Raw genomic sequence first — 23934 nt, 5'->3', positions numbered from 1 at the left:
AGGGCCACACCAGGACAAATCTTAAGCAATAATAAACAGGGATCACCTTAGCTTTCTCTTCTTTTGTGAGATTTGCGTAAGGTTTTTGCTCTCCTGAGTTACAGAAGACAGTTTGCCGTTCCTAGTCCACTTGGGAGCCTTTTCTTCTCCATGTGTACCTGGAGATCTTAATAAATTAGTTTGTCTTTGAGTGAAAGGTTCTGTTCCATAGCGGCTGGGAAGGATTTTCCTGGCCGTGTTTCTCAATCTGTTTTTTTTTCAGACCTGTTTCCAAAAAAGGAATCTAAGATGCTTTTCCTTAGCTCTGTGAATGTCAGATGTTCACTGATTCATGACCTGAGAAAAATTAAGGTGTCCTAAATGAAATGAGACTGCCGGAATTTTAATGACTTGAAAATATAACTCCTAGCCCTGATACTGTTCTTCAGGAAAACAGCGCTCGGTAAAATTAGCTACATTAGAGCAGCTACACTGATAAGGATGAAAATGTCTGGGCAGTGTTTATGCGAGCTCTGTTTAAGGAGGGTACTGTACGGCCGCTCTGCTTTTGAAGAGAGATTATATTAAGCAATCAGCGTACAGAATCGGTTTAACTCACTACATTTTAAAAACAAGCAGAGAGCAGTGCTTTCTCTAGCGGGAAACTGAATTTGTTATTGGAACTAGGAGCGTAGAGTCTACTTTGGGGGGGGGGGGTTAATCAGGGGAAAAGGAGACATGTAAAACTTGAGACAATAAAAAATAAGTACTCAGATAAAAGAAAAAAGCAATATGTGTACATTTTTATTTTAATCATTGGGTGGGAGTTTTAAAATATAATGCATAGTTTACTTAGCATCTCAACTAACTGCTCCAAAAGGATTTAGCTGCTGAGCACATTTTTAAAATTCCAGGATAGTTTCTTAAGCCTATGTTCTTCCTTGAGACAAACTTTATTCTCAGAGTAATGAAGAGATTTTAGGAAGAGATCAAGAAATTAACATTAACCAAATTTGTGGTATGGAGTGTTAAAATTTTATGTTCTGCCTGGTTTTAAAAATAATTTCAGATTGTTAGTAGGTAAGATGAGTATATTTTTGAGGTTCCCGGTAAAATCCTCTGTACCTCCCCCAAATCTCTCACCTGAATGTAGAGTAAGGATATAAAAGAAACGAACATGTCTTGAGTTCCTGTTATTTATAGCCACTACCCTGAGCACTTTACATGTATTCTCTATGTAATTCTATTGCTAATGCCTCAAATTTTAGCATTGTGATTTCAGTCTTTAAGATGGTTTCCCTAATAAAACAGCAGCTGCCACTGAGAAAGGTAACTCCACATGTAAGTGATATCACTGAGTAAATGACATACGTGTTTTTTCCCCTGAGCACATGCTTTTCAGGTGGGGAGATGAATAATTGATGCTGCAGGACTCTGTGACTGGAACAGATTACAAGGCAGCCTCCTTTTCTGTGTTCTGCCATCCAACGAATATTGAGTATTTGTTCCATGCTCGGCACTATTCTAGATAATTGGAGCCACATCAGTAACTAAAATAGACAAATATTCATGCCCTCTTCAAGCTTACCTACAAATGTGGAAAATATGGTCTGTTAAAACATGATAAAGACCCTTACCCCTCTTAACTATGGGCTGAACTTAGTTACCAACCTACGAAGATTAGAGTACAGAAAAGAAGGAATTAGTAACGTTACAATGGACAAAACTGGCAGCCACCACCTTAGCCCAGTGAGCAGGGTTCACATCACCAGTGATAATTTATGTCGATGGCATGTGTATCAGTATGAGGTGATGAGAAGAGTGCTTCATCTTGGTGGTCTTCTTCCCCAAACCTATAGCCCCAGCCTAGTCATGAGGAAACGTCAGATGCCCCAAACCGATGGACATTCTACAGAGTACCTGGCCAGTAGCCCCCAGACTGTTCTGGTCTTGAGAAACTGTCATAGTCCAGAAGAGTTTAAGGAGGCATGACCATCAAACACAATTCAGTATCCTGAATTGGATTCTAGAACAGAAAAAAAAGGACATTGGTGGGAAAATGGTGAATCCAAATGAAGTCTGGAGTTTAGTTAACAGTAATGTAGGAATGAGGGTTTCTTTATTTTGACAAATCTACCCTGATGGTGCAACATGTTAACATTAGGGGAAATAGGATGAGAGTAACCATCTGCATGATCTCCTCAACTTTCCTGTAAATCTAAAGTTATTCCAAAGTAAAAGGTTTATATAAAAATGTAAGGAAAAACATAGAGCAGTATAAAGGAGATAAGGAATGCCGAAGTTGCAAATTTAAATAGGTTAGTCAGTTATAGAGAAGGTGATATTTGAGTAAAAAGTTTAAGGAAGGCCCTGACCGGTTTGGCTCAGTGGATAGAGCATCGGTCTGCGGACTGGAGGGTCTTGGGTTCGATTCCGGTCAGGGGCATGTGCCTTGGTTGTGGGCACATGCCCGGTAGGGGGTGTGCAGGAGGCAGCTGATCGATGTTTCTCTATCATCGATGTTTCTGGCTCTCTATCCCTCTCCCTTCCTCTCTGTAAAAAAATCAATAAAATATATTTTTTTAAAAAAAGTTTAAAGAAGGCCCTAGCCAGTTTGGTTCAGTGGGTAGACCATCGACCTGTGGACCAAAGGGTCCCAGGTTCAATTCCGGTTGAGGGCACGTCCCTTGGTTGCAGGCTCCTCCTCGGCTCAGGCCCTGGTCAGGGCTCGTGCAGGAGGCAACCAATTGGTGTGTTTCTTTTCATATTGATGTTTCTCTCATCTTTCCCTCTCTCTTCCACTTTCACTAAAAATCAATGGAAAAATATCAAAAAAATATTTTTTTAAAAAAAGAGAAAAGTTGAAGGAAGGAAGAGAGGGAGCAACATGAATATATGAAGGTAAAGCATTCCAGGCAGAGGCAAGTGCCAGGTGGGAGCATGTCTGATGTGTTGGGGAAACAGCAAGGAAGCCACTGTGTCTGGAGTGGAGTACGTGAGGGGAGGAGAAACAGAACATGGCACCAGAGGGTAACAAGACCAAATGGTATAGGGCCATGTAAGACACTGTAAAAGCTTCTGATTTAAATTGGGAGGAAATGCTGAGCAATCAAATACTTTGGAGTAGAGAAGTGAAATAATTTGACTTATGTTTTAACATGACCCCTCTAGGTACTCTGTTGAGAAAAGACGACATGGGGCAGAGGTACGGGCAGAAAGGACCAGCTAGGAATATAACCCAGATGAGAGATGTCTGTGGCTGGGGCCAGGAAGGCAGAAGGAAGTGATTGAATTTGGGGTGTATTTTAAAGGCAGAGCTAACTAGATTCGCTCACTGATTGGACATGCTCTGTGAAGGTAATCAAGGAAGTTTCACAGGGCTTGCCCCGAGGAGAGGGAAGGACACACTTGCCATCATGTGAGACGGAGAGAACATGGGCGGAGCAGGTTTGTAAGAGCAATTAAGAGTCTATTTTTTTAAGAGTCTATTTTTTTTATACAAACAATGAACAATTGGAATTCACCATTTAAAAAATACCATTTACAGTGCAACAAAAATATGAACTAGTTGGAAACAACCCAAATGTCCATCAGCAGATGGTTGGATAGACAAAATAAGATATATGCTTATAATGGAATAACATTCATTCCTGATGAATTTCTTTTTTTTTTTTTCCTGATGAATTTCTGATACATGCTACAGCATGGACAGATCTTGAAAACAGTATGCTAAGTGACAGAAGCAAAACACAAAAGGATAAATACAGTATGATGTTAGCTATATGAGGTACCTAGAGTAGGCAAATTCAGATACAGGAAGTTAAGTAGTGGTTACCAGGGACTAGGGGGAATGGGCAGTTATTGTTTAATAGGTACAGAGTTTCTGTTTGCAGTGATGAACAAATCCTAGAAATAGTGGTGATGATTGCACAACGGTTTGAATGTACTTAACCCATTACACTTAAAATGGTTAAAATGGTAAATTTTATATGTACTACAAGTAAAATACAAAGTTTTATTTTAAAAAGAGGAATACTAAGGGTTAAATTTAACAACTGAAATGTGCAAAACCTTTGCATTGGCATTGCTGAGCGAAATTAAAGAGGGCATTAATAACTGGAGGGTTACACTGTGTTCCTGGGTCGGAATACATGCTATTAAGATGCCAGTTCTCCTGAGCTTGATTTGTTGATTCAATGCAATCCCAATCACAGCACCAGCCAATTTTGGTGAAGAGATTTATAAGCAGATTGTAAAAGCAGATATGGAGTTACAATGAACCTAGAAGAGCTAAAATAACTTTGAAAAAGAAGAGCAATGTTGGAGGATTTCTACTGCTACTTTATTTCATTACTTACTATAGAGTTATCAAGATTGTATGGTATTCATGTACAGATAGATGAGTTGTCCTGAGTACAGTGAAGTAAAAGCAGAACCAAAGAGTTGAGGATGGATGCAAGGGAAGGAGTCTGTTGGTTGCCATGGAATTTAAGCTAGGTGAAGAGGGAAGGGAAGACAGGGAAGGGAGTGGCACTGAAAGGATACAGAAACGGTTGATTGTAGGTCAAGGAATTGTTCGAATTTAGGCACTAGAAGAAGGGGGCTGGAAACAGGAATTGGTGGTTAGCAAGTGGGGTGAATGGACTAGTATCATTGAGGGGTGCAGCTGTTGGTAATGCAGGGTCTAGGGCAGCTGTGGGCAAACTATGGCCCACGGGCCGGATCCGGCCCGTTTGAAATGAATAAAACTAAAAAAAAAAAAAAAAAGACTGTACCCTTTTATGTAATGATGTTTACTTTGAATTTATATTAGTTCACACAAACACTCCATCCATGCTTTTGTTCCGGCCCTCCGGTCCAGTTTAAGAACCCATTGTGGCCCTCGAGTCAAAAAGTTTGCCCACCCCTGGTCTAGGGTGTGACCAAAGGAATGTGCAACCAAGGTGTGGTGAAGACTTACATCCTTACAGGGGAGTTCAAAGACATTAGAGGACAAGTGTCAGGCTCATTCATGTGCATGTAAACATCCCCACACTATGATACAGGAATAGTAATTGGAGAAAATGACAGCTAGGAGCTGAAATAATCAATAAATGAGGGGGGGACTGTCTGGAATTGGTATATGTTGGCAGTAATGGAGGTTAATGGATGATGCAGTCTTATGGCGTAAGATTTAGGGAGGACCTGGGAAGAGCTCTCTGAAATGGCCACCTTGCTCACCTTGCGCCCTGCCCAATGGAGCAAGTGCGGAAAGAGATGGGCTGGCTGCCATTGAGATGCGTGCAGAAGAGAGCACGGCTCCCATCAGAGAGGATGAGCAGAAGTTTAGAGAAGAGTTCAGGATGGCGGGGTCCAGCTGATGAGGGAATGTGAGGGCACTAGAAGGGTCTCAGGAGTTGGGGGTGGGGTGGGAACTCAGGTCTAACTGGAATATGTGCAGTCATAAAGGGAGCAGCATGTGAGGGATGAGGGAGGGGCAGCCTGGGGCCTGGGCTGTTTTGTGGTGATGACATCAGCAGGGACGGTGGGCACAGAGAGACTCGCTCCAGAGTTCTCGAGGCAGATAGCTGCAGCCAGGCTGTGGGGGTGGGAAGGGCTAGGTTTTGGCCTTCCTGGCCTCAGAGTTGGACAGAAGAGACACGTGGAGAGGAACACATTGACTATGGAAATCTGTTTAACAAGAGGAGAGATTTTCCTTGACTTCGGGTTGTGTGATTTGTGTGGTCTGGAATTTGTCAGACACAGAGCAGATAACTGGCTGAGAACAAGGCCATTCTAGAGAAACTAGGAAACTGAAAATGAGGAGAATCTTCTTGCCAGCATGTCCTTAAAGGGGAATCCATCTACTGGCGAAGATCGCAGTCAAAATATTTATGATGAATTTCATTTGGCGGTTTTACACCAAGTCTTCTGTCTTGCGTTGGAAATGGAGGCGTTCATCCCTGGGAAGCAGCGTGGCTTAGCGTTGGAGAGCTGGCACTCCAAAGTCAGACAGTGGAGACTGAAGTCCTGGCTCCACGACTCATCCGCTGTATGAGCAAGTTACTTCACCAGGTCCTAGTTTCCTCTTCTATAAAATGGAGATAATCATAGGGCCTGCTTCCTAAGGATGTTGTGAGGGCCAAATGAGGCTCTCCATGTAAGTGCACTTAACATGCTTCCTGGCACCCAGTCAGCTTTCAGTATTTGTGACCGTTGTTATTACTGTTATTTCAGCAACTTATAATCAGAACACACCCAATATTTATACTCTCCTCTGTGACTTGTTAGCACATATTTCAGCATAGCTTTCTCTTTTTAAGACTTGTAGACTTTGTTGGGGCAATGGGCCACAATGCACTGTGTGGGTGATGTTTTGTTGAGTTGTACACTTGAAACCTGTATGGTTTTGTGAAACAATGTCACCCCAATAAAAAACAAAATAAAGAATATTTCAATAAAAAATAAAAGTTTTAAAGAGGCTTGTAGATAACTAGCTACTTATATCATTCATGTAGGATAATGTTTCCGGTCTTCTAAAACCATGTTTTCTGTGATGCTTTCTTTTTTAATATTTTTATTGATTTCAGAGAGGAAGGAAGATGGGGAGAGAGATAGAAACATCAATGATGAGAGAGAATCATTGACCAGCTTCCTCTTGCACGCTCCACACTGGGGATAGAGGCTGCAACCAGGGCATGTGCCCTGAGCAGGAATTGAACCGTGACCTCCTGGTTCAGAGGTCGATGCTCAACCACTGAGCCATGCCGGCTGGGCTGTGATGTATTCTTACGATATATTTTATTTCCTCACCAGCAACAATATTTGGTCATGAATTTACTGTATTTTGTGTTATGAAGTAGGATATTTTAACCTTTCTTTATACATGTTCTTTCCCCTTTCCCTGTCCTCTGGAAAGTGATATCTTCTCCTTATTCGAGAATCACTGTCCTGTAGGATCCTTGTGATTGCATACTAGAATAGTATGGAGACATTTTTCACAGATGAGATTGGTGGAGTGAAAAGGAGTGACATCTTAGTGCTGGCGAGAGGATGGAATAATGGGCTCGCGTCTTTCGTATATGCTGGCAATGGTGAGGGGTAATGAATAGTGTGCCCTAATGACATGTGACTCGGTAGTTAAGGAGGGGCATGGAGAGCTGTGTGGAAGTGGAAATGAGAAACAAGGAGGACAGTATGCTTACCTCCAGGCCCAGTGTGGCAAGTGCTGAAAGAGTTCCCCCCGCTGCTATTGAGAGGCTGCAGAGAAGAAGGAAACTTCAGGGAAGTTTAGATTTTCATTGAAAATCTAAGATGGCATAGCCTTCTGGAGGCAGTTTACGGAATTGACAAGATTAAAATGAAATACCATTTGCCTGGCCAGTGTTGCTCAGTGGTTGAACATCAACCTATGAAACAGGAGGTCACTGTTTGATTTCCTGTCAGGACACATGCCCAGGTTGCGGGCTTGATCCCCATTGTGGGATGTTCAGGAGACAGCCGATCCACGATTCTCTCTCATCATTGATGTTTCTATCTTTCCTTCTCCCTTTCTCTCTGAAATAAATTTTAAAAATATATTTTAAAATAATAATAAAACGAAATGCCATTTGACCCATCACCCTCACTTTTAAGAGTTTTTTTTCTACTAAAAAAATAATTAGAAAAATGAACATTCATATGTATTAAGAGTTGTGTATGGCCATGAAAATTGGAAACAGTGAGCACATGCTACTTTTATAATCAGAAGAAAAATTCAAAGCTAACCAAATGCATGGGATCTACTTATAGCAGATAGATGGGAAAAACATCTTTACAGTCTGTCTGTTTTGTATACAGAGGCAGTTTATCCTCTGTTTAGTTTTGAATCATGCAAAGTTGTTTGAAAGTATATTCATATACTTTTGATATTTTTTGCTTCAACTCTCCCAGAATATCATTGATGGCCCATAATTTTAATCTTATTTATCTTATTTACCGCCCCCCCCCAACTTCTTTGCTGCCATGAAGCTCTGCATACATGTGGTCTAAAGCAAACACATATTCTACTTTACGGCTTTTCCAGGTCTTAGTTGTTAGCGAAAGAAACATTGCAGGCATTTTAAGTTAAATGTACTTTGCATTTATCTGGGCGTGGGCACCTTCTTTTAGTATTCTTTAGGAATATAAATAGCTCATTTGGTTACTAGCCAATAAGGCTTTAGAATTTTGCCTTTGTTTGTAGCTTGCTCCAGATCTGGTAATTATAAGGGAGATGAATCTGCATTTGCTCTGTAGGTAAAAACCTATAAAGAACACCTAACCCAGTACTCGAGTGGTAATTGAAATTATGTATTTTCCTTAATTTTGTTGGATTGTTTGTTTCTTTTTGTTTTAGCAAGCCCGTAAAGGCTCTGGAATGCTTACCCACAGCCATTTGTCAGGATGAGTGGGGTATTTTCCTTTTAAGATCTGTATATAAACAGAGGAAAACATTTCACACCTGTTTATCTTAGCAGGGCCTGCAGAGCGGGGGAGGTAGAATCTCCATGAACTCTTCCACGTAGAGAGGCGTTTAGAAAAGAGCATCTGCGACTGTGTCAGCTTTGGGTAAGAGCACTCAGAGCCAGACGGAAGGCCCACAGTTCAGACAAAACCCTTTCCTACATCTCTCATTTCTCCATTTGAGTCCGTCTCTGCAGGTGTTTCAGCTCACCTCGCTGAATTGTCTGTGCTCACAACACACTCTTATGACACATTTTCAGAAACACTTTAGGGTTTAGAATTTTTTTCTTTAATGAAACCGCCTTCAGGTTTGGTTCCCATTTGAGATAGTAAATGTCTCTCTCATCCTAGTATATTGGGAAATCTAGTCAGTGTGGGGCATCGTGGATCTGTTTCCTCCAAAGGGATATTCGATGAGCTACCTTTTTTTTAATATATATTTTTATTGAGCCAAACCAGCTAGGGCTGATGTCCTACCTTTTAAGATATTATTAATTCAGATCAGTAATAAGTTAGATGACACGAGTAAAATTAATGTCTTTTTGACTTTAGAAAGAAACAAAGTCCTTTTTTATACAACTTCTAAATCATAAAAAGTGATGTCCTCTTTGACTGAATCAGTTCCTAAGTTATATAAGAAACTTGGTCTGTTTTTCGTTTGCCACCACCCCTCATCACCGATTTTCATCCCACTTAACCATTGGCTGCAGCCTCATATCTTCACCTTGCAGACATTCCCACCTTCCCTGATTTCAGTACCTGCCTCAGTTGTGGTCGCCATCCTGTCTTTGACCATCATCATCCTGAGTGAATTTGGTGTCCACCTGAAGGACCTCTGAGCTGATGCAGACTCGTGTCACTACCGCTTCTATGACTGTCAGCTCCACTTTCCTTCAGCCACTTCTGGGTAAAACCTTCGACATCTCATAGCTTAGGGCCGTCCTGCCTTAGAGGAGCATCCCTCTCTGCCCATCATTTATCTTCCCCAGTCTTCCAACAGCTCTGTCGTTCTTCAACCTTACCCTGGCATCTAGGTTTTATTCTCCAAACTCAGCACTCACATTTGGGTTCACTTGTCTCCAAGCCTAGAGATTTCCCACCAGACACTCATTTCAGTGCTCACCTCTTAATCCTGTTAAATTCCTTTCTTTCTTAAAAAAATTAAATCTTTATTGCTGAAAGTATTACATATGTCCCCCTTTTCCCCCTAGTAACGCCTTCTAGCCCCCTATTCCCCCAAGGCCTTCACCACCCTATTGTCTGTGTCCATGGGTTATGCATATATGCATACCAGTTCTTTGGTTGATCACTTCCCACCCACCTTCCCTCCCCCTTTCTTGTCTCCTTGATCTTCTAGTCCTTGAAGACAAAACACAGTGGATTTGTACATCAGTGCATCACCTGGCTCAGGGTTCATTGTCTTCTTACTGGGCAAGTGATGTCAACATATGTATTCATAGGTTTAGATTTAATAATTTTTGGCTGTGTCAAAAATTGACCCTACCATCAGAGGACAAACGTTTACAACACTGAGAAACCCAACTAATGGAATTACAGGGTCTGCAATTTTAACTCTGGGCTACAAACTTCAGAGTCTGCATATAGTAAGTAATCTGAGGAAGGAAAGCCAGCCTGGTGTCGCACAGTGGGAAGTGGTGGAAACTGTGGGGAGTGGAGAGAGCAGCCTGCACTGGGCATAGCTGTGTGCTGGTCCAGCAGGGCAGTCACTGTTTAACACTAGACCCAGGCTGGCAGCTCATGCATGCATCTCTCCTGCAGATATGTTCTGTTTGGTCCACACAGTATTTTCATTTTTAAAAATGTATCGTCAACATTTAAAACTTAGATGATTTTGCATGAAAATCCAGATTTCTAGCTCCCGTGAAAAAGAAACACTCTGGATCCCTGTTGCTGAGTGTAACATTGGCGACTTCAGTGATGAGGGCAAGGCGCACTTGGAAATATTAGTTTTAAAAGATTTAGTAAATGCCCGGCCAGCACAGGTCAGTGGTTGAGCGTGGGCCTATGAACTGGGAGGTCATGGTTCGACTCCTGGTCAGGGCATGGTTGCCGACTTGATCCCCAGTGGGGTGTGCAGGAGGCAGGCAATCAATGATTCTCTGTCATCATTGATGTTTCTCTCTCTCTCTCCCCCTTCCTCTCTGAAATCTATAAAAAATATATTTTTAAAAAGAAATAAAATAAGTTAACACTTAATGCATATTAGAGTGCTTTATTAGCAGACATTTCTATTCCATTTAAAGGCTTCTCCCACCCCCACCTCTTTTGAAGGTTTTCCCCAAATTATAAGGAGTATTAAGTACATTGGTATATTTAATTTTCTTTGTCTATTGAAGACCGAATTTTTTTAAATGATGAGGTTTGTAACAATACAAAGATAAAATTTTATATGAGTTAACTCCTCAATGATTTACTCATAAATGAAAATAATAATAAGGCTCTTACATACCTCATCTGTTTTGCTGTTTATTTTCTTACTAAAATTCCACTTTTTAGATTGTAACCTAAATATCCTTGATTGCACAAGTAGAATTGGTTCATAATTTCCAAGATTGCACAACGCAGACTAGAACAAATGTTAAGATTCTGTAGAGGAGTGCTCATCTAGAAAATGCGGCTGAATGAGTCAAAGAGACATAAATAACTTCTGGCTACAGAAATTTTTGTTACTATCTTCTGGCACCTAATACCAGAGACACTTTCCTCTTTCCTCCTAAGGTGTATTCGAAAAAATGCTGAAGTTATATAAAGGCCTTCTCTGTTCAGTTAGAGTGATGTACCTGCCATTTGTCAAGGTAGGGAGGGGAGGAAGAGGCGGCAGGTGCTTGGGGCAGTGGTAAGCTGAGAGATGTGACAAGAGCACAGTTTCTAAATCTCTGGGACGGCAGGAGACATGGCCCATGGGGTTTTCTGTTCTTTCCACAATTATCACCACAACAGTTTGGACCTGAAAACATTTTATCTCAGGTCAGCTGTTTTTGCTTCCATTGTTTTTCAAATGGAGCAATCTAGCCATTTAGAAGACCTTAAGATTATGTTTCCTCTCTTTCTATTTGTAATTCCATTTTCCTCCAATCAGAATATTTCTTAGTTTATTGTGTTGTTTACATTTAAGGAGATAAAATAATTTTTTAAATAGATGTGCTTGTAAGAATGAGATGTGAAATTAGTAAAATGAATGAGTCTCGTTGCGGGAGCGAGAACTAACCACAGAGTTGTATGGACCTGTCAATTTTTAAAAATTATTTCCAGATTCTTATTTCTGTGTTACTGGTCTGTGATGGGGGAACAATTTAGAAAAGCAGCAGGTAAAAAAAATGCAGATGTGACTATTTTATGTGTTTGTTACTTAGATTTACTGGGGGTCTAATTTTGATTCCTTTGGACATGAACACGCAGGAGCCACAAGCATACACATGTATATACACCACACCCACACACTTCCCTCCGTAGGCTTTCACTGGACTCCCCCCCCCCCCCCCGGGTTCCTGGAAGGTGCAAGAGTCCTGAATGGCAAGCTTGACGTAGAAGTGAGTAGTAATTTTGTCAGTTTTTGCATCTACATCATCATGGTATATTGGACTTAATTTCAGACTGACATTTCATTCAAGAAATCACAACTTTTTCCTATTATTTACTTAAAATGTTATCATAATAATGATTTTAGAGGTAGCTGCCACTGAGTTTGAAAGGTAAACAGTTTGTCCAGCTAGTTAATCCTGTTCAGGGGGCGGTAATTCACTATGAAACCGTAGGTTATGGTATCAGCCAGGTTCCATTCAGGAGACAAACCATGCCAGTGATTTGAAAAGGGAAAATTCAATATAACATTTATTAACTAGCAAAAGGTCAACTACCATTAGCTAGTAAGAACCCCTAAGGAATATAGGAATAGCAAATGTGGGGGCAGCTCCCACCTCTAGAGCTTAGGGAGGAACAGACTTGGGACCACCCCCACCCCCAGGCTGAAATTGAGACCTCACTGGAGAGCATGTGGCTGCAGCCTTCTGGATGATGGGTTTGCTGTGGTGTCAGACTGGACCTGGCCCATAAGAAGCCATCTGCTGGGGTTCCAGTGGAGTTCTCAGGGTGCCATGGGCTGGGGCTGGTGTGCAGGAAGCTACCTGCTGGGTGATGGCAGACTGAAGCTGGTCCACAGGAATCTTCCCATTGAGGTCCCAGTAGAACACGTGAGGGTGAGTGACACGGGGTCTCACTCATGCTCCAGCAGCCACAGCCACGGGGGGGAATCACACAGGAAACCGACAGAGAAGTCTCTCCTCTGCTGTGCCTTGCAGTGTCCCTCCCAGGCCCTGTGTTGACACAGCCTGCCACTGTGCCAGCTGGCAAAGGAGAACTGTTTATAATGTCTAGCTCCAGTTCACAAGGCAGGGCAAACACAATAGACGGGGTGCTGGAGGCAACAACGTGTTCACTGGCACGGTCCACCCCTTTGGCCCCTCGGCATCTGTGTACCCCGTCTACAGTGTGAACTTCCATGTAATGAACAACTCTGTGCTTTCACCAGTCGACACCAGCTGCCCCTCGTACAAGTGCAGAAGTTCTCACTCTTCCCCTAAAATAAGGAGACACACAACCCCAGCAATCATCGTGTCCATTGCTGGCTTTGTTAATTCCCCTTCACATTCTATCACAGCCCCAGTAAATATTCTGTTACCTAAAGACTAAATTATAAAGTTAACTCCTAACAACTTGTATATAAAACCTGGGGAAAATAGCCATTTTTTCCAAAGGAGATACGCAAATGGCCTCGTCATTAGTTTATGTATTTTGTGGAAGATGTGTATGTTCAATCTGCCTTTAAATATTTCTCTTGTAGGATCTCATGCACATTTCCGCCTGAAAGAAAGCGCGTTCTCAGTGCAATAAGTTGTTGTTCATGTAGTTCTGTCTTCAGATCATTAATATATCTATGTGTCCTGGGAGAGCAGCTAAAGAGCATACATTGTTTCATGGCATTTTGTCATGGTGGGAGCCCTCATCACAGCAAAGCAAGAGGCTCACATTGCCTTTAGAGCAGCCTCACTCACTTGTGTTTCTCAGCTTAGAGCAGGGGTCCTCAAACTTTTTAAACAGGGGGCCAGTTCACTGTCCCTCAGACGTTGGTGGGCTGGACTATAGTTTAAAAAAAAAACTATGAACAAATTCCTATGCACACAGCAGCGGCAAAAATACCCGGCGGGCCGGATAAATGTTTTCAGCGGGCCGCATGTGGCCAGCGGGCCGTAGTTTGAGGACCCCTGGCTTAGAGCCTCTACCTCGTAGTTTGGAAAAGAAAACAAAGTTAAATTTTTGATATGGTCATTGAAAACAGAATCTTACATTATTGAATAGAATAGTAGTATTTTTTTGTCTAACACTGAAAATGTCAATAGACTGGGGAGTGTAAGAGAAGGTGCATTTCATACCAGAGAGTTTTCTCAAAAAAATTTTTACCCTTTATTTCCTTTTAATTTCCTAAATTGAGGGATGTATACTTTGTGTACTTTTCCAATTCTGTTTGTCAGAAATCTGTATATTATAAGTGAACAGAAAATTGTACCACTAGAATGATTAAAAACACATGCATTGCAGCAATATAACTAAATTTCTTTATGGAACTTCAGTAGGTTTAATCCAAAGAGTGAGGTATTGTCTCTCTGTGTGTGTATGTATGTATGAATGGATGGATGGGCGGATATCGATAGAAATACTTACATATGGATTAGAGTGGGTATAGAATTTGGGGTTCTACCTTGTAGTTGAGGCAGAGGAAAGAATGACCTGCATAGGACAAAGAGAGAATGCTACAGTGTTCCAGTGGTGAGACGGGGAGAGGGTGGTGTCTAAAGTAATAAAGCGTGCTTCTTTACAAAGAGAACACCCACCTCTTATTTTTATTGTCAGTCCATAGAGAAGGGGCAGGAGAGCTGCTCGAATTGCAGAATGCTCTTGCAGACCATCCTGGGCAGTAAGGTTGTTGTAGAAAGGCAGGGCCAGCATTCAGCTGGGCAGCATCCACACGTTTAACCCTGAGGCTGCAGCCAGTAAGCGGTGTGTGTTTTCTGGATTGTAGGAAATGAAAGGGAGCCTGCAAATAGTGTTAACTTGTGTGACAGCCGCGTGGTTTTAGAATGGACACTTAGTTTCTCGCCAAACCACAATCCTGTTGGGGTTGGTTTTGTGGTTTTCTTTGAGCATGCAACAGGAAGAAGGGACTAACATGGGACTACTCCGTGCACATCAGGTTTTCCGTTCACAAATGAATAAAACAAGGAACAAGAAAACCAATTTCCATTGCAGAGGACAACCCAGTGGTCAATCCCCTCTCATTATCTCAGTGAGTTTAAGAAAAACAAAAAGATGGATGGATGTACACTGATTATAAATGGGGGTTCCCATTCCCCCATTCCATCTCCTACCTCATTTAAACCTCTGTTAATATTTAAATAATTTAAATAACCTTTTACTATATACTTTCTCACCCCTTTTCTTAAAATGTGCCCTGCTATTCATACTGGGGAAATAGATGAAAAATACTTTTATAAATAATTTTCTTAGAAACAGCAATTTTGCTTTTTTGAAGACTCTGTTTTAAAGGGTGACTGTTAGAATTTGCAGCATCTTTCCAATTTAGGGTCCCAACTAAATACAAACATGTTTACATTTTGAGGAGTTCTTGATGGAGAAGGCAGATGACGGGAGCTGACTGGCATGAGACAGGAGAAAAAGCTAAGATGTACTTTTAGTAAACAAAGCTTCCCCTTTCTTGGGGAAGCTTTTTTTAGAAAAATGCCTAATTCCTAAATGAGATGGGCATGGGGTGCTAACCTCTGGAATGTATATGTTGGTTTGGAATATAATGTTAGTAAAATTTATCTTAAATTAGTGCCAAAGAAGAGATGACGTCAGCAGCCCTATAATTTACACATGTCAACTAATAATGCCTGCCTTCCTTTACCCAACTCTTCCCGTGTGCCAGTGTTCTGTGTCATAGGTAACACCCCGTGAGTTAGGTATTGTTACCAATATACAGGAGAAAAAGATGAAGAGAGCTAACTTGTATGCCTAAGGGCACATAGTAAGTGGTGGATCTAGAATTTGAATCCATACCTTCCTGGCTCCTGTGTATACTTCTTTCAACTGCACCTCTGTTAATTGAAACGGACTTAGTCGAAGCCTTCCCAATGCCTAGGTATACATTTCTTTTTTATTCTAGCAAGAGCAATAAGTGAAGTAACTTTGAAATGAAACATTTATGAAAGTTATTAAAATACGAAGAGAAAGTTATTTGTTCTCTGGCAATGGGTTTGTCTCACACTCCTCCCCGCCACTGTTTCTCATGGTCGTTTTCTAATTGCAGTTCCCACGAAGCTGCGTTAGTTTGGGTTTGTGCATCTGCAAAAGACCCTGTGACAGAGCAGCAGATGGAAAACATTACGGTTACATTGATTTTAATTAGAAGTTTCCATACTGTTCTTTGCATTGTTTCCCCCATAGCTATATGGAGACTTTGCTTAAGATCACGATTTAGAAGGTTTTTGAGCTGATATTTTCCGGAAAGTATAAAATAATAGACCACTTCCTGTTCAAATAGAATTTCCTTTAAATTCCATTAAACAAGAACCTGTCTGTTGTTTTTTTTAATCCTCACCTGAGAATATGCTCATTGAGAGGGCAGGAGAGAGAGAGGGGCAGGGAGGGAGGGAGAGAGAGAGAGAAATATCGATGTAAGATAGAGCATCAATTGGTCATCTTCCATTTGTGCCCCGACCAGGGATCAAATCCACAACCTTTTGGTGTACAGGAAGATGCTCCAACCAACTGAACCACACCAGCCAGAGCCAATAACCTGTTTCCCCCCCATTGTCAAAAAATATTTTTATTAGTTTCCTTTATTACAGTTATTGGATCATTACTCGCAGTGTATCTGTATATGTAGGTGTGTATGTTCAAATTTTATAAAAGAAAACAAAAGGGCAATTGCCATTTAATTTTTCAGCTATTCACAATTTGACAGTTCACCCAGAAGTTCCTAGTTTGGCTTGTGTGGGGAGGGGGTGCTTTCTTCATTTCCATACCTCTCTTTTGGTTCGGAGAATTGTTTCAGCAGACTGCAGAGCATTTCCACTGGACACTTGGTGCATGGGCTGGTCCAGAGCTTTGCTGGGGAGAGGGTCTTTCTTCATCACTTTCTTCATTTCTCTTACTTGTTCTACCGGCGAGCCCAAGGGCTATGCGTTTCTGTTCTTGGCAGACTAGCTGGTGAGTGAAATGAGATTAGCAGTGAGGGAGAGGGGAAGCCAGGCTGGTGATTTGTTATTGCACCTAGAGTGTCATCGTGTCTGCACCAAACAGAAACTTTAATTGCACCAGGATTCAGAGTTTGACGGGATTTTAGAACCTACCAAAATTCTACTGAAACACGTGGCTATGACTAAAGCAAGATGCTTTCCAAAGCAGATTTCGACTTGTCTAGGAGAACCTTTGAGCACAATGTGCATGTGAGTTCTTAGGTATTATGTGACTTTACATAGGAGTGCCATTTGTGCAGAGTTTTTGTCTGCCTGGACAGAACGCTTGGCTCTGTCTCCTGAGTTGTGAAAATAGCAGAAGCAGCAGCCCGAAGGTCCTCAGTCATCCTTGGCGTCGTCACTCATTTTGTTTTTCTGCTCAGGCTTTACCCACTAGAGGGGATAATGCGTTATCCTCAGGGAATTCAGAGACTATCCCGTGTGCCTTATAGAATATAAGCTAGCTTAGTAATACACATCCGTATAAAGTTACATGTATAGTAATTGACGTGAGGTGCTCCATTAAACAGTGCAATGCCACAGTGTACCAGTTCTGCGGATATGTTGCCATGGATACCCAGTGTGATGGAGATGGGGAAAGAGTTGCTTAGGAACTCAGCAATTTCATTGGGAGGTACGGTGGAAAATACACTGTCCAGAAATAGCTACCATTGATCCAGTCATGTATGCAAATAGTTGTTTTCAAAATTGTCAATTAAAAGGAAAACGTTTCAAAATGAGTATGAATTAATGAAAGTTCGTTTATATTGTCTGTTGTTTTGTAAGCCAAAAAGCTGGGCAGAATTCTTCATTTGAGCTGGGAAATTATGTGGCATACAGATATCCTTAAGAGAAACATGTTTTCGCCAAAGATGAATAAAGCAAGTACAGAAATGCCGAAGGACGGCGACAGGACGGTGGGGGTGAGTCCTCTGAGGGTCTGCTCATGGGCCGCAGAGTTGGGAACCCTAGGAATCCTTTGGATTGATTTCGAAGCACAGATTTGGAAAAAGAGCAAGTTTTAAGAAATAATAAGATGTGATAAAAGCAAATGGGTGTTCATCTCGCTGGATTCTCAACTGTATAAATTTGGTTGGCAATAGAAAGATGTTGTAGAATTGGTTCTCCCTTGTCGCCATCTCTGCTTCTTGTCATTCAAGTCATTATTATCTCTCCTTCCACTGCCTGGCTATTTCCCCTTCCTGATCCATCTGCCAAATGGACACCAACTGGAAAAAAAGCAAAGCAAAGCAGATCAGATCATGTCATTTCTACACCAGAACTTTTGAGGGTTTTCCGTTACCTATAGAATAATTTCTAACCTCTCATAATATATTAGACCCTTTAAACGAGTTTAGCTCAACAATGCTTTCAACCTCTTCTCCCGCTACCTTTCCCTCATGAGAAGACAGAATTTTTTCCAAATGGGCAGTGCGCTTTCCTGCCTCCAGCTGGAATGCATGTCTACAGCTAGCTCCCACAGGTCAGAGGGCTGTTGTCCTTAAAATTTCCTTCCTTAGTGCTGGCTGGTATGCCTCAGTTAGCTGGGCATCATCCTGTGCACTGGAATGTCTTGGGTTCAAGTCCAGTCAGGCTACCTTCCCAAGTTGCATTCAATTCCCCAGTTGGAGCACATACAACAACCGATCAATGTTTCTCTCTCTCTCTCTCTCTCTCTCTCTCTCTCTCTCTCTCTCTCTCTCTCTCTCTCTCTCTTTCTCTCCCTTCTTCCCTCTCTAGTATCAATATTAATTTAGTTTAATTTTAAAATGCCCCTCCTTAAAAGCTCTTCCTGCCCTCGGTCCCTTCCCCCCGTCAGAGTTGCAGTTCCTCTGTGTTTTCATGGACGCTGCTTATACCTCTACCCAGCATGTGTCCTAGCTGGTTTTGTGTAGTGTGGTGGTGAGAAGTACATGCTCAGCCTAGTGTAGCACAGTGCCTCCCACATTGTAAGCGTCAAATAAATGTTAGAAATACATACTGAGTATATCCTGTCATCTCGTCCACTTCCCAGCGCCCAACAATGCTATACACATAGTAGGTACTCAAAAATATTTATTGATTAAAAACTAGCTCATTTCCGTAGAGTCCTCAATAAGTATTTCTCTACTGAAGCCGGTAATGGGGGTAAATAAAATTTAGGGAGAAATATTTTTAAAAATATGTTTTTATTATTTTTAGAGAGGAACAGAGAGATTAAAACATTCATGAGAAACATCAATCAAAGGACTGCCTCCTGCTCGCCCCCTACTAGGGATCGAGCCCACAACCCGGGTATGTGCCCTGACCAGGAATCGAATTAGAGACCTCTTGGTTCATGGGCTGACATTCAACTCTGAGCCACACCGACCGGGCTAGGGGAGCAATATTTTTAAATGATTTATCTAAATGTTTGTGTATTTTAAGAGGGGCAGTATGGTGAAGAAACACTTTCTATGCAACTCCTGAATTTTCGAAGACAGTATAGTAGCAAAGCAGGGTACACTTGGAAGAGTCCTTTACCCATAGAGCTGATGTCATTGTTTTTAACCATGGTAATAAAAGTGGATGTTATCTGAAAACAGATTGGGTAACACGGGGAGAAATGACGCACAATTTGGAAACGAATTTCCTGGAAGAAGCTTTCACAATAGCTAACAGAAAGGACACAGGCCAGAGTTTGATGTAGGGAGTGAGAGTCATTCAGGGACTATAGCATCTATAGTACTTCAGAATTTTAAACACAGTCATGTAATGAAGGGACAACTGAGAGCATACCTTCATAAAACTACAGAAATATAAAGCTGAAAAGGACCAACCTCTAGTTTTTCTAATTTTAGCTGCACATCAGAATAACTTGGTTTGTTAAAATATACATAGTTGGCCCTACTTCTAAAGATTCTAATTTAATAGTTCCAGAATAGAGTCTAGCACGTGTGTGTGCATGGACATGTGTATTGTTTTTTAACATCCCTGATACAGCAGGTCAGTGGTCTGGCATTTAGGTACCCAACCAGAGATTCTTATGTGGGATTATTTCCTACATCATATGATTATCTGGACACTTTAATACCTCTGGTAATAGGAGCCTTATATTAAGACACATACACACACACCCTTTTATTTTTTTGGGGGGTGGCCTCTTTTAAAGGCCTTAATTGGCTTTAGTTTGAATTTGCTACCCATTGGTTCTAGTATGGTCCATTGGAACCACATAAATTGGGTCTGGTACTTCCTCCACCCGGCAGCCTTCAGATACTTGGAGATAGCTGTGATGCCCTTTAAACCTTCTTTTATTTAGGCTGTAGAGCCTTCCCTCTGTATTGTGCTGTGGTTTCTTAATTCAGAAGCCATTTATTAAGTACTTAATATATGCCAGAACTGTGCTGGGTGGAACTTGGAGGACCCACAGGATCTAATAGTTCAACTGAGAGAAACAAACTTGCAAACATATACCTTCAGTACAGAGGCAGTGGTTTAAAGTGTGGTTGTGGGGTCAGACCTGTGTTGGAATCCCTACCTTGACCAGCTTAGTCTTCAGGCAAGCTCTTTGTGCCCTAACTCCTCATTTCTAGGGGAAGGGTACTGATACGCCCTACCTTGTATTTTTCTTATTGTGAGTTAAAATGCGATACACTGCCAGAAAAGCTAATGTGAAATTCAAACTGTGGTAAGGGAAACTTAGGATCCTGGACCAGGGAGATCATGTCCTCTTCATCTGTGTAAAGTTCTGTCTGCTCCTACTTTGCTTTTTACTCAATGGGATGTTAGACAAAACAGTTAACCTCTCTGGAACTTCGTTTCTTCCCCTATAAAATGGAGATAATTCCTGCCTAGCTGTGTTTCCATTTTGAAATGTAAAGAGCAAATGTAATGAATGCAAATGATGTTGTCACTTTAGAGAATTTTGTCATATTTTATTCATGTGGTTCAAAACCCTTTTTCCTTGATATGACTGACATTACTATACAGAATTTTAATTAACTAAAATTTAAATTTACTAAAATCTTAGAGATTGTAGCATATTCATTATTTTTTGGCTTTCCTTATATTCAGGAAAATGTGGGCATCGAAGTGGTTGACAAATGGTAAATTACTTTTGTTTGCATATTCATTTTCAGGTTTTTTTTTTAATTTTTTTTAAAATATATTTTATTGATTATTTTACAGAGAAGAAGGGAGAGGGAAGGGAGAGGGATAGAGAGTTAGAAACATCGATGAGAGAGAAACATCGATCAGCTGCCTCCTGCACACTCCCCACTGGGGATGTGCCTGCAACCAAGGTACATGCCCTTGACCGGAATCGAACCCGGACCCTTCAGTCCGCAGGCCGACGCTCTATCCACTGAGCCAAACAGGTTAGGGCCATTTTCAGTTTTGATATTCACTGGCAAATCTGTGTGCTAAACTGACCAAGGTATTTTAGAAAAAGTTGCACTGAATACCCTAACAGTATGAATGCCAGACTAGCGGTGGCAAAAGCAGCATGGACCACCTCATCCAATGAGCCTGCTTCCACTTTTAGGGGGAAAGGATACCCCAGGAATACAGCTAAAGGACAAGGTGGTAGTTTCTTTGACACTATAAGCTGGTCGCTGGTGTTTTTTTTTGGGGAGCGGGGAGAAGTCTCCTTTTCCCAGGCCTGTTTGTCTCTGTCTGTCTCTTGCTTGTTCAACTGTTCAAACGACAAACATGCATAATGTGCAGATCAGGATGCTGCAGATTACAGTTCTTTCTAAATATGTTTTAAACGCAAACATGAACATTAGAATCCTTTACACACAGTACGACAGTTTTCCATCACCCTTCAATTGGCATTTTGGATTGTGTTCTCTGTATTCACCGAAGAGGCTCCATAGAGAAGGAAAGAGGCAGAGGGCGAGGAAGAAAGGAAGATTCTAAACGACAGTCTCTTATCTAGTGGAAGTTCAATCCCTAAAACAAAAAGCGAAGTCGCTTTTTCCCCTAAATAATGTGCTCTCCAGCCTCACCTCTCATCCTGAGAAACATGAAAGGGAAAGTAAAAGAGGTGACCCAAATCACAGAGCGCCTTTGATAGGAGGAATTCAGCTGTTTTGAACACTTACAATCAAAGGAAGTGGTTTCCCTAATTACACGAACTCTGTGAAATCTCTCAGAATAGCTCTTCCACCCCAGGATTCCTTGCACTTTAGAAGTTTGCATAAAAGCTCACATGGAGAATCAGATGCAAAGTGTTTGATTCAGATTGTATTAGGCAGAACAGTGCCAACATCCATCCTGCAGTCTGCCAGTTGCTTAGGTAGGACCACCGTACCTGGTTTTGATGTGGGTATCTTTCAGACCTGCAACATTAAGATCTTTGTTCTATCCCTTTCTTGCAAGAGGCACCCGTTTTCAGGAGCAGTAGCTGTGAAAATATTCAGATGGGTCTTCCCGATTTCCCTCTCAATCTAAAAGGGATCCCTGGCTGTGTTTGTGGACTTTGCATGGGAAAACATGGTTTCCTGTGTTTGTGTTAGATTCTTATTAAGCGCTTCATTATATATTTTTTATATTTTAAATATGATAATGATTTACCATAAAATTTACTTGCAGAGTTTCCCATTTACTATCAGAATCTAGATTGGGAATCTGCCAAAACACGTGGCCTAAAGAATAATAGTGATTATGGCTGAATTAAGTCTTTTGTGCTTTGATAGTCATCTTGTTACTGAGGCATATAGTGCAGGGCAGGTGTGTGTAAAGAAGAGAATTATAAATATCTAAGTTCTCTGGGGAGGCAGGCGTCAGGATGAAGGCACAAGAGAAGACAGAAGCATCAATTTTAATTAAAATGTCATCGTGAAATGGTTTTTTTCAGGACAAGTAATTTTATGTGTAAGAGAGGCTGTCTAGTAATCATATATAACAGTAAAAAAGAAGTGTGTTTTCTTTTGTCTCTCACCCCCCCACCCCCCGCTTTCTTTCAGTGAATAAGTATCTTGTTACTACTGTATTTTATATTCTATAGAGCAGCGGTCACCAACCGGTGGGCCACAGACCACTGGTGGTCTGTGAGGTCTGAAAGGTTGGTGACTGCTGCTATAGAGGCCCGGTGCATGGATTCATGCACCGGTGGGGTCCCTCGGCATAACCTGTGGGGATTGGGTGGAAACCGGCAGTCTGATGCCACCTGCAGCTCCTGCCTGCCACTCCTGCTCATCCCGGCCCCACTGTGCCTGCTGCTGTAGCCCAGTAGGCTCGCTGTCGCTCTGCTGTGGTCTCCGGACTGTGGCAGCCAGCCGTGAGCTCTGCGTCTGGTGCTCATCAGTCAGCTGAGCGGTGCTCCTGCTGTGGGAGCACACTGACCACCAGGGGGCAGCTCCTGTGTTGAGCGTCTGCCCCCTGGTGGTCAGTGCACATCATAGTGACCAGTCGACCAGTCATTCAGTGACTCGGTAGCTTAGGCTTTTATATATATAGGTGGAAATTTTGGGGTCCTAAGAAAGAAATGGGAGTCCGGGAGCAGAGGAGATTTTATTTTGTCTAGTGTTTAAAGTACTGACTTAAATTGTAACCCACATAAAATTTCCTAATGCCAGGACTGTTGGCCTTTGGACAGCAAGATTTAAGTAAAAGAAAATAATAGTAGTCTTCCACCAACCAACCTACAAAAATCTATTTAAACAATTATTTAGCAATTTTTTTATACTTTAGAAATCCTTATTTATTCCTGATAAATAGCTTATTGGAAAAGATACATAGATTAATAAATACTTGTGCCCTAGCCAGTGTTGCTGAGTTGGATGGAGCATCGTCCTGTGCACCGAAGGATTGAGGGTTTGATCCCCAGTCGAGGCGCATATTGGAGGCAACAGATCAATGTTTCACTCTCTCCTTCTCACTTCCTCTCTCTCTAAAAATCAATAATAGTATATCTTTGGGTGAGAATTTTAAAAAATACTTGTAATTTTAGAAAGAACATTTAAAATATGTAAGTGTTCATGATTATGAACTATGGGACTACGTTGTGAACTCCTAATTATGGATGGGTCAAGATTTGGTTATTTTATACATAGTCACCTCAATATAATAAGAGAAAGGAGCTTTGAAAGGTGATAAAGAATTGATACTGTGGCAGGTGATTTGCTTCATGGATAGGTTTGCACATAATTATAAAAGGTCTGTTATTCTAGAAATCTCATACAATACTCAAACTGCAATTTTAATAGCTATT

At 41.4% G+C, this 23934-nt stretch overlaps 1 protein-coding gene and 1 long non-coding RNA gene across 7 annotated transcripts in view; both read left to right on the top strand.

Moving 5' to 3' along the window:
* The window catches only part of MAP3K20 (mitogen-activated protein kinase kinase kinase 20), a 140429-nt gene that overhangs the window by 20100 nt on the left and 96395 nt on the right, over positions 1–23934 (top strand). The window lies entirely within an intron of this gene.
* Positions 888–22804, top strand: LOC132238526 (uncharacterized). Its single transcript, XR_009453818.1, has 3 exons — positions 888–13518; positions 13720–20857; positions 21112–22804. It is a non-coding gene; the product is annotated as an uncharacterized LOC132238526 (long non-coding RNA).

This window comes from Myotis daubentonii, chromosome 7, assembly GCF_963259705.1.
Source record: "Myotis daubentonii chromosome 7, mMyoDau2.1, whole genome shotgun sequence".
Classification (NCBI taxonomy): domain Eukaryota; kingdom Metazoa; phylum Chordata; class Mammalia; order Chiroptera; family Vespertilionidae; genus Myotis; species Myotis daubentonii.
The sequence above is the reverse complement of the archived record's forward strand: the minus strand, read 5'-3'. Positions and strand labels throughout refer to the sequence as shown.